Below are 18,398 nucleotides of genomic sequence, written 5' to 3'. Positions count from 1 at the left end.
CTGCCCCACCACCCTTCTCTTCAGAATGTAAATTTCATGAGGAAACTGTCTTGTTCAACTCTTTATTCCTTACCTGCTCCCCACAATGCTTGGCATATGGTAAATCCTTAATAAAATAACAGTCTGGCCAAATAAATATTTGTCCATAAAGTGTTCTTTGGAAATCCCTTGGCCCATTATCATTCCTGTTCACCTAGTTAAAGGAATCCGGAATTTGATTAAACGAATCAGTTTACGTTGCACTAACACATGTTCATGTTTAGAACATATTACATTTAAGATTAATAGAAAGGAATAAAGGCCGTGCGCACAGAGCAGTCCTGCTGCCTCCCCGCCCCTCCTGCAATGCTCAACCCCAGGATTCCCCTGGCTCGTCGGTCCGCCATGGCCTACAAGGAAGCAGCGTTCGATGACGCAGTGGAAGAACTAGTGATCAACGAGGAATACAAAATATGGAAAAAGAACACCCATTTTCTTTATGATTTGGTGATGACCCATGCTCTGGAGTGGCCCAGCCTAACTGCCCAGTGGCTTCCAGATGTAACCAGACCAGAAGGGAAAGATTTCAGCATTCATCCACTTGTCCTGGGGACACACACATCGGATGAACAAAACCATCTTGTTTTAGCAGTGCGCAACTCCCTAATGATGATGCTCAGTTTGATGCGTCACACTACGACAGTGAGAAAGGACAATTTGAAGGTTTGGGTTCAGTTAGTGGAAAAATTGAAATAGAAATCAAGATCAACCATGAAGGAGAAGTAAACAGGGCCTGTTATATGCCCCAGAACCCTTGTATCATCGCAACAAAGACTCCTTCCAGTGACGTTCTTATCTTTGACTATACAAAACATCCTTCTAAACCAGATCCTTCTGGAGAGTGCAACCCAGACTTGCGTCTCCGTGGACATCAAAAGGAAGGCTATGGGCTTTCTTGGAACCCAAAGCTCAGTGGGCATGCACTTAGTGCTTCAGATGACCACCCCATCTGCCTGTGGGACATCAGTGCCGTTCCAAAGGAGGGAAAAGTGGTGGATGCGAAGACCGTCTTTACAGGGCATACGGCAGTAGTAGAAGATGTTTCCTGGCACCTGCTCCATGAGTCTCTGTTTGGGTCAGTTGCTCATGATCAGAAACTTATGATTTGGGATACTCGTTCGAACACTACTTCCAAACCAAGTCACTCAGTTGACACTCACACTGCTGAAGTGAACTGCCTTTCTTTCAATCCTTATAGTGAGTTCATTTTTGCCACAGGATCAGCTGACAAGACTGTTGCCTTGTGGCATCTGAGAAATCTGATACTTAAGTTGCATTCCTTTGAGTCACATAAGGATGAAATATTCCAGGTTCAGTGGTTACCTCACAATGAGACTATTTTGGCTTCCAGTGGTAGTGATCACAGACTGAATGGGATTTAAGTAAAATTGGAGAGGAACAATCCCCAGAAGATGCAGAAGACGGGCCACCAGAGTTGTTGTTTATTCATGGTGGTCACATTGCCAAGATATCTGATTTCTCCTGGAATCCCAATGAACCTTGGGTGATTTGTTCTGTATCAGAAGACAATATCATGCAAGTGTGGCAAATGGCATAGACCATTTATAATGATGAAGACCCTGAAGGAAGCATGGATCCAGAAGGACAAGGGTCCTAGATATGTCTTTACTTCTTGTGATTTTAGACTCACCTTTTTTCTTCTCAACCCTGAGAGTGATTTAACACTGGTTTTGAGACAGACTTTGTTCAGCTATCCCTCTATATAATAGGTACCACCAACAATGCTATTAGCCCAAACAGTGGGTGTTTTCTAAATATTAATGGGGGGGCTTGATTCAGCAAAGCCACAGACTTACGTTGAAATTTTCTTCAGGAATTTTCTAGTAACTCAGATCTAAAGTAGCTACAGAAGGGGAAATATTATGTGTGATTATTTTTCTTCCTATGCTGTATATCCCCAAGTTTTTCAGACTCATTTAAGTAAAGGCTAGAGTGAGTAAGGAATAGAGCCAAATGAGGTAGGTGTCTGAGCCATGAAGTATAAATACTGAAAGATGTCACTTTTATTCAGGAAATGGGGAGATTCAAGTCATATAGATTCCTACTAAAAAATCTTGACACCTGACTTTCCAGGATGCACATTATCACACGTAGACCAGTTTCCTCTAGTTTCCTCAGTTAAGTCAAAACTACACGTTCCTCTTTCCCCATATATTCATATGTTTTTGTTCATTAGTGTATTTCTTGAGCTGTTTTCATGTTGTTTCTTTCCTGTGTGTGAAATGGTGTGTTTTGATGTTGTTGTTGTTGTTGTTTTTTAACTTGGGACCACCAAGTTCTAAAGATGTAAGTTTTTACCTGACAGTTACACCACAGGCAGACTGTCAAGTTGAGAAGAGTGAATCAATAACTTATACTTGTTTTAAAAATTAAATTAATCCTTGATAAGAGTTGCCCTTTTTAGGAGTTAGCCCTTGACCACTAGTTTGATGCCATCTCCATTTTGGGTGACCTGTTTCACCAGCAGGCCTGTTATTCTCCATGACTAACTGTGTAAGTGCTTAAAATGGAATAAATTGCTTTTCTACATAAAAAAAAAAGATTAATAGAAAGATGCTAACATAGAATAAAGACAGTGCAGGGCACATCCGTGAATGCCTCTGGGGAAAACATCCTGTTACAGAGGGTCTTGTAGAATGTAGAGTAACTCCATATATAGATGTGGGGTTTCTGTAAATGGTCACAGGGCATCAGGAAGCAGGAACAACATGAACAAAAGCAGTATGTTTTAGGAAACTGGGAGTAACTTCAGGTGATGAGAGAGAAGGACACATGGGGAGAAGTGGCAAGAGATGAAGGTCCACAGATAGAGGAAAGTTAAGAATAGTTTTGCCCAGTGTGCAAAGTACTCTACTCAATTTAATTTTGAAGAAATGAAAAAAATCAAAGGCTTTTAAATGCAGAAAAGCAAAATCATGCCTGTGTTTTGGAATGATAGTGCCAGCAGGGTGGTAATGGATCAGAACAATTATGTTGGAATTAGCAAGGAGAGGTAGGAAGCATCAGGGAAATACACACAGAGTACGGGGGTGGTGGCAATGAAGGAGGAGAAGGGGAAATCATGCTGAAGCAGAATCAGTAGGATTTGGAGATAGTTCGGTTGTGAAAAAGAATGGTCGTAAGCAACCCATTCAATAGTTGTTCTTTCCTTTGGGTATGAGAAGAGTGGAGGACCCTACCAAACAAAGAAATGCTTCAGAATCACCAAAGAAAGAGGAAACCACAGTTTTCAGTCTTGAAGGGTACATAGTGGAGATAAAGAAAACCAATTGTTAACATACCAGGACCAAAGATATAGAACATACAATTATTCAGGTACCTGATAGTTTCTCTGGAACAGATCCATGATAAAATGTGTATTGAGCAGAGATTTACAGGAAAATGTCAGATGATAACTTGAATGCAATGAGAAAGATTTGAAACCAATAACAGCTAACAGGAAAAGCTGATTTAAAATATGCATTTAAAATTAGCTGGGCATGGTGACACACAGCACTGCACTCCAGCCTAGCGACAGAGCTAGACTCGGTCTCAAAAAAAAAAAAAAAAAAAATGCATTTATGTTATAACAAAAGTACCTTAGAGAAAGAAATATGCATTTATACCAATTAACAATATACACCCATTCCACTTTCATTAAGTTAATTATTGTTAGGAGTACCTCCGCTGATCTAGCCAGAGTTTTGTAGCTTCTTCCTTACTCACTCAGATGTAGCAATAGAACTGAGCATTCAATTCTAGGCACTTAAAAAATAAAAAAGAAATAGAGACTTATTTGGTAAATAGTGGCAGAAACTGCCTGCCTTCACTCTCTGGCCCATGGCCAGACACTCTGCATTCAAGGCAGTTTCCACTGGAATGAATGAGGCTAGCGAAGGATGCAGGCTTAAAAGTACCTCCTTGACTGAGACTCAGCAGCAGTAGGTGCCAAGGATCCTGTTCATGAGGGAAAGGGAGGGACATAGAGGAGCAGAGCTGGGTTTCTGGACACATGTATATAGCATGTTAATTGCAATAAATTCAGCCTTCAATCTTCTAAAAAGCTCACCTTCTCAGCTTCTGAATATCAGACATGTGGGTTTATCTCTCAATAGTTTATTCATTCTTAAGAGTTACTCAGGGAAAAGAAGATTCAACTGATTTATCTTGTTGAGGAGGACAAAGACTTAGGTACCTTGTGCTCAACATTATGACTAGTTTGTGCTCATTGTTCCAAACTATCTGAGGTTCACCATGTATTTTAAACAAAAACAAACTCAATATCCGGAATAAAATATGTTTAATATGACCTTCCCTTGCCTTTTGCATCTTTCGTGGTGAAGTAATTGCATCAATTCTTTTAGAAAATTCTTCTCCATAATTAGGCTGATTCCAACTTTCCTTTTCTCATTTCTCAGTGGAGATCACCACCAATAAAATCTTGAGAACCTCCCTGTACAATTATTAACTTACTCGCATCTTTGAGAGGCCAAATACAATATATGGAGTGGTGAACTGGAGCTTTCAACTTCAGTTTTTACATCAAAGTTTTCTCAGAAAACTTGTTTGTTCATATCACCTGACCTTTACAAAGTACATGCATACTCAATTAACTCTTAGGTTCAGTGATTTCCAAGCCAGTCTTATTCATCTTTGGCTTCATAAAAAATATGCTTAAGTTGCCAGATAGCAATCAAATAAATCTTCAGGAATTGCTCTTCTGTATTTGATTGTTTCCATCATTAGGTTTTAAGCATCTTTTCTGAAACATTAGTTTATAAATGTTGAAAAACCTTCTACCTGTGTGCATATGAGCCTATCTGCAGTTCCCTATTTTCATAATGATCTAGTGAATACATTAGAGTCAGTACAATTACGATTGCTAACAGAATTCCAAATGTATGAACATAAATTTGGCTTCAAATTATATAGGAAGTTTGTTTTGAAGGGCTTGGGAAGCATTAGATTGACTGTAGAACTAAAACTTAGAAAAATAAAGGATTGAGTTAGGTCAATAGGATGATAGCTTATGTTTGTCTAATTGGAGTCTGATCATATTGGTAAATCAAAATCATTTTATAAATGATTCATATGCTAGAAGTCTTGAATTATACATAATTTAGAACAATGAATACCATGTGCAAGAGGCAAAGTGGGATAAGGCCCGTTTGCTACCTTGTGAATCTCACTATCCAGGGGGGCAATAGACTTAGACATAGCAGACTCTAGTAAGGGTTGGGGGGTTATTATTATTCCCAAAGGAAGAATAAACAAAGGGCTATGAAAAGGTAGTAACAATTCTGAGCAGGTTCATTAGGAAAGGCTTTATGGAGAAAGTGGCATTGAAACAAGGCTTTGAAAGACAAGGAAGTAAGAACTAAGGATGATGGAGCAGCACAGCTATCATATTCAAGTCAGAGAAAATGAAGGGCTATAAGAGGCCACAAGGAACTGAGAAATCATCAAAAGTATACTCAGGAAATATTCGTAGTTGTATGGGGTTGGTGCGTGGGGTATTTATGACTAGATATTTTATCTTATTTGAGAGGAAACTAGAAGCCACTTCTGGGTGCCAAGAATGGCAAAGACAGGATGAAAAGCATGACTTTATGTAATTCTATTTAGCTTTATATTTTAGTTTAATGTGTCAAGACAGGAAGTTCTGCTGGATGACACTGAGAAATTTTCTGGCCCCCAGTGATTCTGTAAGAAAGTATTGTTTCACATAATTGTGTGGCATTCATTATGAATCATTACGGACATTCATTTCCTTCATATTTTTTTAATTGAGTGACTGTTAATTGCTCTCTTCACACCAAGGTCCCAGGTATAACCATTAATGATTGTTCTCAGTCATCAATAATGCTCACTGTGTTGCAGTGAATTAGTCCACGAACATTTTCTGAAGCTCTTTATTAGGCTTCTCTATTGCATTGGGAAGACCAAAACCAAGAATAGGTGTTTTGCCTGAACTGCAATCATTAATTTTCTCTTATTGCTGGATTTCTGACTCTTACTTTGTGAATTCCCTACATGTTACCTTCGTTCTAACCATGTTTGAGAAGACATTCAAAAGATCAATATCTACAATTTGGAGGGATCCATATGCTCTCAGTGTTATTCTTTGTAAGAATGATAGAAAAGATGGTCATCCCTTACTATCAGAAATCAGGTTCTGTTTAATAAATATGTTGAAATTATATATGGCAGTGGGAATAGAAACAGAAAATAAAACTGTTCCTCACAAAGCAATGTGGTCATTGTGATATAGTGTCAGAGAAAAGAACAAATTTAGGTTATTGCTAAAAAAGACACTCAGGGTCAAGGCTAAGGGTAAGGCTAACGACTAAGTCAAAACTGGTCGAAAGGCCTTTAAGCCAAGGCTTTTGAAACAATTAAGGTGCCTACTAAATCCTTTTATGTACACAAAAGGATTTCTAGAAAGATTAAAATCTTGATTTTATAGAACCTGGAAACCTCCAAAGTATCTGTGATTAAGTGTCTAGAGACAGACATCTCAAAAGTAAGTATGAGTATGGCTTTTGGGGCCTACCATGTTTGGAACTTACAATGCTTTGGAAAAAGCTGTATTAGAGGAAGCATTGCCAGGCTGTCCTAAAAGACTGAAATCATTTGAGATATGAAAAAATCTCAGGAATCCCAGCTTTCCTCAGGCAGGGATTGAGCTGGGAAAACTGCTCAATATCCAAAAATGGTGTATTCTCCAGTGCTATCTCCTGAGGTGGCCAAGGAGAATGATGGAAAAGGAAGAAAATTCCAGAAGGCAGAGCTGTGGAAACCAGCGAAATCACTTCAAGGAGCAGAAGCAGGGTGGCATCAAGAAACATTTCCTACCCTCAGAGGAGGGTATCTGGCAACATTTCACCAGCAGGATTTCACCTTATCTACAAGGCAATCACTGTTGTGTGACTCCCATACTTCCCCTTTTTCTAATGGGAGTATTTTTACTTTTATCCTATTCCTATTCCACCTTTGTATGTTCAGTTTGTGTTGGACAGATAACTTTTCCTTTAATTAAGAGGTCTCTGGATTAAGACGAATTACATTCAGACCTGATGTAAATCACAAGATCCTAAAACATGAGGCTATGATTAGATAAGTCTTTGGTGGGTCTTTGGCTGGGGGATGAATGAGTTTTGCATATGAAGAGGATATTAATAAATATAAACAAGATAATAATTTGTAATAGTTCGCATGATCGTTTAGCAGATACTCCTTTTCCCCTCCCACTTCTCTGTCCCATTGATACTGGACTTGGTCAAATGATTTGCTCGAGCCAATAGGGTGGTAGTGGACATAACAAGCAAATACTTGAAAGGTACTTCTGTGGTGGTGCTTGTGTCATTGCCCCGAGAAGAACACACCCCAGGGACCCTGCTGGTCCTAGGATAAAAACATACGTGGGTCACCCCGTCTCTACTAAAAATACAAAAATATTAGGTGGGCATGGTGGCGGGTGCCTGTAGTCCCAGCTACTCGGGAGGCTGAGGCAGGAGAATGGTGTGAACCCCGGAGGCAGAGCTTGCAGTGAGCCGAGATAGCGCCACTGCACTCCAGCCTGGGTGACATAGCAAGACTCCATCTCAAAAAACAAAAAAACAAAAGCAAAACAAAACAAACAAACAAAAAATCATGTGTCAGAGCCTCGTCAGCTTCCCTATACACCTGCAACTTGACGTTTTCACCCTAGGCAGCTCTCGACCTGTAATTATGAGAATAAAAGCTTATTGCTGTCATGCCAGTGAATTTTGGGGTTGTTTGTTATATACCCCAATAGCTGTCTGATAGAATGCTATATCCTAAGCACTATGCTGTACACTTAATTATTCCATCATTCTGCTCTTGATCTTAGTGTCTTGGTCCATTTAGGCTGCTATAACAAAATACCAGAAATGGGTGGCTTATAAACTACAAATACTTATTTCTCACAGTTCTGGAAGCTAGGAAGTCTCACAGCAAGGCACCAGCAAGCTCAATGTCTGTTCTCCTCACCGATGGTCATCTCCTCATTGTTTCCTCACATGGCAGAAAGGGCAAGGAATCTCTGGGGTTTCTTTCATAAGGGCACTAATCCCGTCCGTGAGGAATCTGTCCCCATGATCTCATCACCTACCAAAGGCCCCAGTTCCAAATACCCTCACAACTGGGGATATGGTTTCAACATGTGAATTTGGGGACACAAGCATTAATACCACAGCATCTAGTTACTTGCATTTTAATCTTCAAATACGGAATTTTGGCCAGGTGCAGTGGCTCCATTACAAGTGCTGTAATCCCAGCACTTTGGGAGGCCAAGGCAGGAGGATTGCTTGAGCCTAGGGTTTTCAGACCAGCCTGGGCAACATAGTGAAACCCCATCTCTACAAAAAATATGAAAATTAGCGAGGCATGGTGGTGTGCACCTGTAGTCCCAGGTACTGGGGAGGCTGAGATGGGAGGATTGATTGAGCATGGCAGGTCGAGGCTGCAGTGAGCTGAGATAACACCACTACACTCCAACCTGGGTGACAGAATGGAAAAAAAATTGGAATTTTCCGGTTTGTATTCTCTTAAATGCATTTGAGACTGATGAGAGGAGGTTGGGAAGACTGTAGGAGCCTGGAGAGAACCTCTGGATTCCTGAAATACTGTCATAAATAAGTCTAGCTCTAATGGGCAGGAAGGAAAGATAAGAAAGAGGGAAGGAAAATAAAACAAAAGAAAGAACAAAATGTGAATATCAGCTCACGCTAAGTGACAGACACTTCACATATGCTCTGGTGTAGTGTGTAGCCCACTCACGCAAAAAACATCCCACTCAAGGACTTTAAGAGGTGACGCATACCCATTTCATCTACTCTGGAAGGTTGAATTTTGGCAGAAATAGACAGGGATCTCTCTCTTGAAACCCCCTTTAAAGGGAGAAAATGGTTTGCAGCCATTCTTGAATAGTGTTTTAATTTGTTACATAGCAAACTATGCCTTATATTGAATGGGTTTTTAATTTCTGGGTTTTTCTTCATTAAGTAAACGTAAAAATCTTTAGCCAGGAAAAAATTCCACCAAACTTTGTTTGGGACAGAATCTTTTTGTGCAAATATAATTTATGACTTCCTTCTGGGAATATATTAGCAGGGCTAAAAAATGCTAAGCAATTTTCAAGTAAACTTCATGGGAATTAATGGGACTAAAATTTGTTCTTGGAAAATCTGTTATCCATTCTTTCAGGAATCTAATGATTTTTTTTTTGCATTTTTTTTCTTTTTGTATTTGGTTTAACAAGGGTTATTCAACCTTTCTCTGTTTCTAAAAATGTTATTACCAAGACTAAAATTTTCATTTGGCCTCTAAACGGTGAAACAGTGAAATAGTAACCGAACGTTTTCTTGTATGTGTCAATAGCAAGATTATAACCAAAACTTTACATATAACTAAATTTCTAATATCAGAAGATTTTAACATTCATCTGGACCAATTCCTCCTCCTGTTGTGCTGTGTAAGGCTACTCCCCTCTTTGGCAGTTCACACTCTTTTTGCAGGCTGGCGACTCAGGGTGGTGTGTGCTCAGTTCAGCCTTAATGGACCCAGTGTTACACGACGATATTTGCAAAATGCCTGGCATGAAGAGTTACTCCGTTGATGTTTACTTCCTTCCTTATTTTCTCTTCCTTTCATTTCTTCCTTGTTCATTCCCTCCGTTCAGAGCAAACACGTCAAATGGTTTCAGGTCAAGAAACTTTCCCTCCAAACATCAGGCATGTCCTCATTCTCTGCTCTTGACTTTCCATGATTTCCTCTTTAATAATTGCCTTTACAGCCTGGCACGGTGGCTCAAGCCTGTAATCCCAGCACTTTGGGAGGCTGAGACGGGCGGATCACGAGGTCAGGAGATCGAGACCATCCTGGCTAACACGGTGAAACCCCGTCTCTACTAAAAATACAAAAAAAAACTAGCCGGGCGTAGTGGCGGGCGCCTGTAGTCCCAGCTACTCAGGAGGCTGAGGCAGGAGAATGGCGTAAACCCAGGAGGCAGAGCTTGCAGCGAGCTGAGATCCAGCCACTGCACTCCACCCTGGGCGACAGAGCAAGACTCCGTCTCAAAAAAAAAAAAAAAAAAAAAAAAAAAAAAAAAAATTGCCTTTACAAATTATATCTTAATAGAAATTTGCTCTTTCAATATACACACTAATCACAGAATAACTTTTCTCTCTGTCCATGTGGCTGACACTGCAGGTTGTTCTTCTTGAAATGGAGCATGTTTTTTCCTATTCTATGAGTGGAGTGTACGTCTGTGTGGGGATGAGACAGGTGTGGGTGTTTTGTTCTAATGCCTTCAACTCAAAGAACTTCATGGCTGAGGTCAAAGCTGAAAATAGAGCCCTCCCCACTGGGCAGAGATGTGGGTGCCAGGACACTTCCTGTCCTATATCTTTAAAGCTTACCCTGACAGCAGAAGCCCAGGGTTGTCCTTTTTGTTTCATGCCTCCTATGGTCTGTGCAGGCTAAAAATCACACTAATCACTGCAGGAAATCAGAAACACAGGGACTAAGATCTCTATTTTGTTGGAAGAAAAGCTGGTTCTCAATGGGATTGGGTCAGTTTTCCCAAGGTCATCTGTCCAGTGAGTGGTGGAGAAAGACTCCCACACTGTCTGGCTGTGGAAGAGCATGTGCTCATCACTATTCATCTCTGTACCTCCATGCCTAATGTGCTACCTAGGACCTTGCTGTACAAATTATGGTCTACAGACCAGCAGCATTGGCATTTCTTGGAAACTTGTTAGCAATATTGAGCTCAGGCCCCACCCCATGATACTTAATCAGAATCTTCTTTTTTAATAAGATGCCCAGGTGATTTGTATGCACGTTAAAGTTTGAGAAGCACAGAGATAGGACATACACTGTAGTTAATAAATAAAGGCATGGAGAATATAAAAGAAAATTTAAAATATATGGGATATGTCAGGAAGTTCCAGTATCAATCAATTAGGAAGTCTAGAAAAGACCAGAGAGAACAGAGGGATGGTAACATGCAAAGAATAAGAGTACAATTTCTTGGCATTAAATGTCAGACTGAAAGGGCTCATTGAGTACTAAGCAGGGTAAAGGGAACAGTAACAGCAACTCATACCTAGATAAATGACAGACACATTTCAGAACACTTGGAATAAGGAAAAAACCTGTTAAAACTTCTAGAAAGAAGGAATAGATTAACATTGCAATGAGGAACAGATATACAAGTGCAAGAAGAAAATGGAATAATACGAAAATCCTGAAGTAAAATGTATCTTGACCTCTTATTTCATACCCAGTGAATCTATTATTTAAAGACAAGGGCAATGTAAACGCGTTTTCAAACATAAAAGTTGATTCAGTCAGGATTCTTAGAGCATAGATAACCTTGTATCTATCAAAGTTAAGCAGAAAACGATTTATAAAAGGACTTTAGAAAGCTCACAGAACCTCTTGGAGGGCCAGAGAATGAGGTTAGCAGGCTGTACAGCAGGAACAACACAATCAGAGCAGGGGCACTTACCCAAACCACTGGACAGGGCCATCAAGGCCCTACAATCATAGCCGCTTGCTGCTTATCACCTACAATGCTAAGAACAACATACACTGAATTCTGCCATAGCCCCCAGAGGAATTTGGTACCCCTTTCATTGTGCTTGCCCAAACATCAGCTCTCTGCACTTGGCCTTCCCTTGTGGTTACACATTGCTGCCTTGAGCCTCACGTGGGAGCATCTGCTTGGTAGAGCTGAGATCCCATGTAAATATCCAGCTTCTGGGAGATTGGGAACATAGTTTCCAGAGTGACAAACTCTATAAAACAGGAAGGCAAACTAGAGGAGGGGTAGAATCAGAGTTCAGTGAGCCAGACTACAGTATCTAGAGCAATCCAACAAAAGATAGATAATTAAAAAGAGTAATGGAAAATTGGATGCACAAAAGAAGAGAGGAATAAATCTAAACATATTGGTAATAGCAATACATGATAGTATATTAAGTTTCTTAAACAACAGACTCACAAACTTAAAAATTTAGCCTCCGAAGTTTCCAGAAAAGTAGATATTTAGAGAAGTATGAGGCAACTGGTTGCAAAAAGAAAGCATATATACTAATTGAAATGATAGATAAAATAAATTCAAGATGAAAATCACTAAAAGCTCATATTGATAACAGAAATAATCTATCAAAACTATCTGAGCCTTTATATTCTATATAGTTAACTAGTTACTTATCTAACTAGTTCTTAAACTAGGAAGAATTTATAGAAAATTATAACACTGAGGGCTCAAATGAAAAAATAGAACTTACATCTAGCATTGCAGAATTTTTTTTTCTGTTTAGAGGAATATGTAATTATTGGGCAGACATGCAGAGCGTGAAGGCAGGAAGAAAAAGGCATAAAGCAAACAGAACAAGATCATATGTAGAAATTGACTGTGGACTCTTACATAAAAGCCCAAACTGCAGCTGACCTGACCCAAGCAAACTGAGTTTCCCAGAAGAGATCAACATAACTTGAGCAGAAAAAGAAGCAGGATTATTCAGTGAGGAGAACAAGAAGTTTATACAAAAACTTTGTTGTATAACATTTGTGCCATACTATCTCTATGTATGCTTCAAGCTACTGTATAGAAAATATATTTAGTTTATATTCCAGAATGTAACTTCATTTTTCTCAATCAGTAAATAAAACTATCCTTAAAATTGAACAGAGATTTTTTTAACCCATCCAAATATTAATTACCAATTACATAATTGAATAATTTTTTTTCCTACAGAAAAGGCTGTAGTGTAGTCAGACTTAATTTTCTTTTTATTTGAAACTTCTTGCTTTATTAATATAGCTACATACCCTAGGTCAAGCTGGAATTTACAATCATTTTAGCAGTTTGATATTTTGATAGGAAAAAAATAATATTTCTCCAAAAATCATCATGTTATACTTGGAAAGATCAGAGACCATTTCTGTGCCCCCAGTTCTTGGAGCATCCTTGTCACCTGGTGGAATGCTCTCCTGCTTGCTGATGATAAAAGGGATCGGTTCAGGCTGCAGGGCTTCAGCTGAGCCTCTTCCCTTTAGGTTACTGTTTGAAGGTCCACCTTGTAGGGAGTCACTGTGATCAAGAGACACAATTTGGCATCTGATAAAAATCAGAGCATGGTAAAAGTTCAAATTTCCATTCCCTTCATTTGAAGGCATCTGTGTTTTATAAGTCCCTTGTCAAATGTGGCAGGTAGCTGTTGAAAGGGTGTCTTCTCTTCCCGCTGCCAGTTTTATTAAGGTAGAGTTAACAAATAAATATTGCATATATTTACAGCATAGGATGTGATATTTTGATATGTGTTTACATTGAGAAATAATTGAATCAAGCTAAAGAACATATCCATCACCTCACATACTTATTATTTTAAGATCTAGTCTCCTAGCAAATTTCAAGTATATAGTCCATTGCCATTAATGATAGTCACCAGGCTAAACAATAGGTCTTGAGAATTTTTCATCAAGAGGATGGGCTTTAAAATAACATACACTAGCATTTTAATCTAGGCTCTGCTACTTTGTGGCTATATATATTTAAGCAAGTCATTTACTCTCTCTGAGCCTCAGCCCCTAGTCTGTAAAGTAGACATAATAGCAACATTCAATTGTCAGGATCAGATAATGAGATAATGAGTGTAGAGTCCTTGACACAGTAGTTATTAAAATGAAACAGCTGTAGATGTCCTTGAAAATAATTTCTTAAAAAGTTAGCTGGAAGACCTCCTAAATATCTTTATAGTTGTTTATCTGTTGATGGTGAATGTGGAGCCTCAGGGATCCAATGAGAGAAAAAATAAAATTGAGGATTAGAGAAGTAAATTGGAGCCATTCACCTACAAGGACCTTACCACTGATTGCAGGTCTCATTTTGAGTATTTTGACAATATGAATTTAAGCATTAAAGCTGAGCCTTTAGGGGTAGCAATTCCCCTTCCAAGAACTTTTTCAAATGAGTTAATTATTTGCTATGAACCAGATACCCTCTATACGCTTGGGACATATCAGTATATAAATTAAGCCAGCTAAATTGCAAAGATGTATTACAGTCATCCTTGTAGTATAATTTATGTTATGAGTCCAGCCTGAAGTACAAATAAAACAGCTCTTATTTTTCAAATACAGTCTAATTTGATCACTTCTGTGATTAAATTAGCAGCAAATGCAGTAAATCTTTGGTGGGGAGGAGGCTGGTGGGAGAATCCCTCTTTCTTCTAAAATGTTTATGAAATCTATACGTTTAGTCAGTCCAAAAGGGCTTTTATAACTTCCAAAAACTTTATAGAGAAAGAACCAGAAAAGATGTTCTGTTTACAGAGATTTTGAAGCTGCTGTTGTTACTGTTTGTTTCCTGAAAGGCATAGTGTCAGTCCGCACAGCTGTGATGATGATGATGACATTGGTGGTGTCGGTTCAAATCCCTGTGTATGCCTCATGGTTCTTCAAACAGGGCATCAATTCACACAGCATTATTCACGGTGAATAGCGCTCCATGTCAAAGCATTAGTAACGATTTATCTCTAGGCCCTGGGATTATGGATAGTTTCATTTTTTTCTCTTTGCTTATCTGAAATTTCTAATTTTTCTATAAGAGCATGGATTACTTGTATTAATATTTTAAGTCAAGAAAAGCCTATTTTAAAGTGAACTTTATCAGTTACATTTAATGTGAAATTCCTCTTCTAGAGCTGATCAAGGAAAGAAGATTAGGCATGGATATTCAGTTTAAAATGGTGAGATTAAACTTTTCCTTTATGTGCTAGTCTTTTATTCAATAAGTAATTTAGAGCACAGCTTTTGTCATGGGGAAAATAGCTGATGCAGAGACAGGGATAGAAAAGGGACATGACCCTATCCTCATAGATTTACAGACTGGTCACTGGATGCTGGTGACACATAGGGACATTTTCCTTTGCTGAAGCAAGGTGGAATGATGACTTTATACTCTGCATGTGGTGGTTCTGCCATTAGACAGTAAGTTCCAAATGGCACTAAGTCAGGCATAGAGGAATCCCTGAACATTCATGGGTGTTAGGGAGAGGGAGAGAGGCCTGGTGAATGGATGCAAGATGCGAGTCAGACCTTCCTGGGCTCTGATTCTCTGCTCCTTCTGTCAGTTAATTGCCAAGTGACCTTGGATTAGTTACTTAATTCTCTCTTCATGGCTCTGTTTTCTTATCCCCAAGTAGAGAACCATAATAATACGTACCTTGAAGTGATGATATAAACTACATGACACGGAGTAGTTGCTTCACACAGAGTGTTGGAACCCACAGAGCTGCCACCTGGAAATCCCTGCTCATTTAAGGGTTGGATCTAGACTCTGGTAGATTTGGGGAGGGTAGGGTTTGAGTTATGTCCATTCCTGAGCTTGCCCATGCCACAGCTTGCTGCTCTGTTGTCTCCTGACAATTGGTGTCCTTGCTGTAATTTCTAGAAAGCTTCACACAGGACACTCCTCTCACTCCTCAGACCATCTTTCCCTTAATACTGCTGTGTCTAACAGACATGTACACATGATGGGAGTAACATACGGGGAACCCAGCAATACAGCAGAATTTCAATACATGACATCACTTTTCTTAAAAATTCCCGGGTCTCACTGGTAGCAGGGTTTGTCTCTGTTACCTTTTTCCATGGACTTTTTTGCTCCCATTTTCCTAGGCTTCTTTTCAGTCATTACCCTTTTCATGTTTCCCCAGCTGCCTCAGAACAAATTTGGTTTCTTTATTGTACAAAACAATTTGGTCTTAATTGAGATTAAGCTTCTGGTATATCTGTATACATCTAAAAACCCCTAATGACTTTTACTCAACAAAATAGTCAATCCTTAAGTCAATTCTTCATTTCTCCCAGAATGTGAATGTGGAGGCAGAAATTCTTTTCTTTTTTTAATCTAATTTCTCTCGTCCGTTAAACTAGCTATTGCTGTTGTTAGTTCTGACACACTGAAACTAGATTCTCAGAGCAGGCAACTTGAAAACAAGTCAGTAGACTGGCTGCATTCCTCCTAAGCCGTTTCTCTAACTATGCTTACACTTTGAGGTGAAACTATAAACTGCTTAATTTAATTGAGCTTAAACGTTTGTTTCCCCATTATTTATTTCTCCATTGATTTTTGTCCAGTGGCTTGCAGTGCTTCCACAAAAGAACTTCATAAATTTGGTTTGATTGATAACTTCCATAGGCCTCATAGGCACCAGCGCTGGAAGATAAATAAATCTCAACACAGAATGGAAGCTGTGTTTCAAAGGACAATGGTGGTGGGGAAGAGGAGGGAGAGATTACTTTGAATGGTATTGCCAAGTTTATTTCAACAGCTTGAAAACAGCTGATAAACACTGTAAAAAAAAAAAAAAAAATTGAAGTCCTTCATTTAGTGAGACCTGCTTGTCCAGATAGGGTTGGGTGGCTGCCAGCTGGTGAATCAAATGTCGATTGGGTTTACACCATAGGAGACAATCTGTTCTAGCAGTGCTTGGACTGGAAAAAGAACGAATTGGTAAAGAGCTGTTCTACAGGATGCCAGTCATTCAAGGAGCTGAGAAAAGCCCGCAGAACACCAACTTATTACAGGGTCAGGGCTGTGTCATTTATCTATTTGCAGGCACAAGAGTAATTATTCTCCCAGCATTAGGGATAAGCTTTTCAGAAGAATACTGCCAGGATAAAAAAAAGCATGAAACAGATGTATGTGTTGAAAACTCAGTGACAAGATTTGTGTAAAATTCATTGCTTCTGGGTTGCTGGTATGAACCTAGGGGAATGTTGGAAAATAACCAGTAGATTCCTTAGCTTACTTATTTCAGATTACCTTTTAAGCCTTAAAGTTTCTCATTTCTTTGTGAATGAAACTTTCCAATTGTAATAACTTCAAAAAAAATAAACATAACTTTATATTTTGTAAATATCCAAATAAATGCTCATATTTGAAAAAAGTTTTCACAAGAAAAAAATCTTAAAATAGAAAGAAAAATTACTCATAACCCATCATCCAATAAAATTACTTCCAGTTTTACTTTATAATGTGTATCTTTCCAAGTGTGTGTGTATATAGAGAGGGAGGTGTTTGTGTGTGCATTTTTCTGTACTTACAAAATGAGATCCCATCATATATGTTGCTTTGAAACATATCTGTTTTTCTCTTACTGTACCATGTCATCTTTTGATGTTAATGAATATATGTGCAAGTACTTTTATTTAATGGCTGAATAGCATTCCATGTACGAATATACAGTAATGCAATTAATGTCTTAGTGGCAAATATTTGGGTTATTTCTATTTTTTGCCCATTATAAACAAGGTAAAGATATTTTGTTATGGAAATATTTATACATTTGGGTGACGATTTTATAAGGATAAATCCCATAAACATAAAATACACATTACAATTTTTAAAAAAATTGTAGTCAAATACATATAACATAAAATTTACCACTTAATAATTTTTAACTGTGTAGTTCAGTGGCCCTAAATAAATTTTTGTGCTACCATTACCACCATCCATCCACAGGACTCTTCTTGCAATACTGAACCTCTGTCTCCATTAAACACTAACTGTCCCTTCCCCCCTCTCCAACCCCCTGACAACCATCATTCTACTTTCTGTCTCTATGACTTTGTTGACTATTCTAGGTACCTCATATAAGTGGAATCATACCATTTGTGTCCTTTTGTGACTGGCTTATTTCTCTTAGCATAATGTCCTCAAGGTTCACCCATGTTGCAGCATATGTTAGACTGTCTTGTCTTTTTTTTTTTTTTTTTTTTTTTTTGAGACGGAGTCTCGCTCTGTCGCCCAGGCTGGAGTGCAGTGGCGCAATCTCGGCTCACTGCAAGCTCCGCCTCCCGGGTTCACGCCATTCTCCTGCCTCAGCCTCCCGAGTAGCTGGGACTACAGGCGCCCGCCACTGCGCCCGGCTAATTTTTTCTGTTTTTTGTAGAGACGGGGTTTCACCATGGTCTCGATCTCCTGACCTTGTGATCCGCCCACCTCCGCCTCCCAAAGTGTTGGGATTACAGGCGTGAGCCACCGCGCCCGGCCGACTGTCTTGTCTTTTAAAAGCTGAAATAATATTCTGTTTGATGTATATGCTCTATTTTGTCTATCAGTGGGCACTTGGGTTGATTCCACCTTTGGGCTATTGCCAGTTCTGCCACTATAAACATGGATGGACAACATTGCTTCCAGTCTCTTCTCATAATTCTTTTGGATATATCCAGAAATAAAATCACTGGATCATATAATAATTCTATTTTTGATTTTTTGAAGAACCACCACACTGTTTTCCACAGTGGCTCTACATTCT

General features: G+C 39.0%; 1 pseudogene; it reads left to right on the top strand.

Moving 5' to 3' along the window:
- The first annotated feature begins 384 nt into the window (after nt 1–384).
- On the top strand, nt 385–1,673 carry LOC103226477 (histone-binding protein RBBP4 pseudogene; annotated as a pseudogene).
- The last annotated feature ends 16,725 nt before the right edge of the window (nt 1,674–18,398 follow it).

The sequence above is a fragment of the Chlorocebus sabaeus genome, chromosome 21 (genome assembly GCF_047675955.1).
Source record: "Chlorocebus sabaeus isolate Y175 chromosome 21, mChlSab1.0.hap1, whole genome shotgun sequence".
Taxonomy (NCBI): domain Eukaryota; kingdom Metazoa; phylum Chordata; class Mammalia; order Primates; family Cercopithecidae; genus Chlorocebus; species Chlorocebus sabaeus.
Note: the sequence above shows the minus strand (reverse complement) of the source record. Positions and strands in the feature narration are given on the sequence as shown.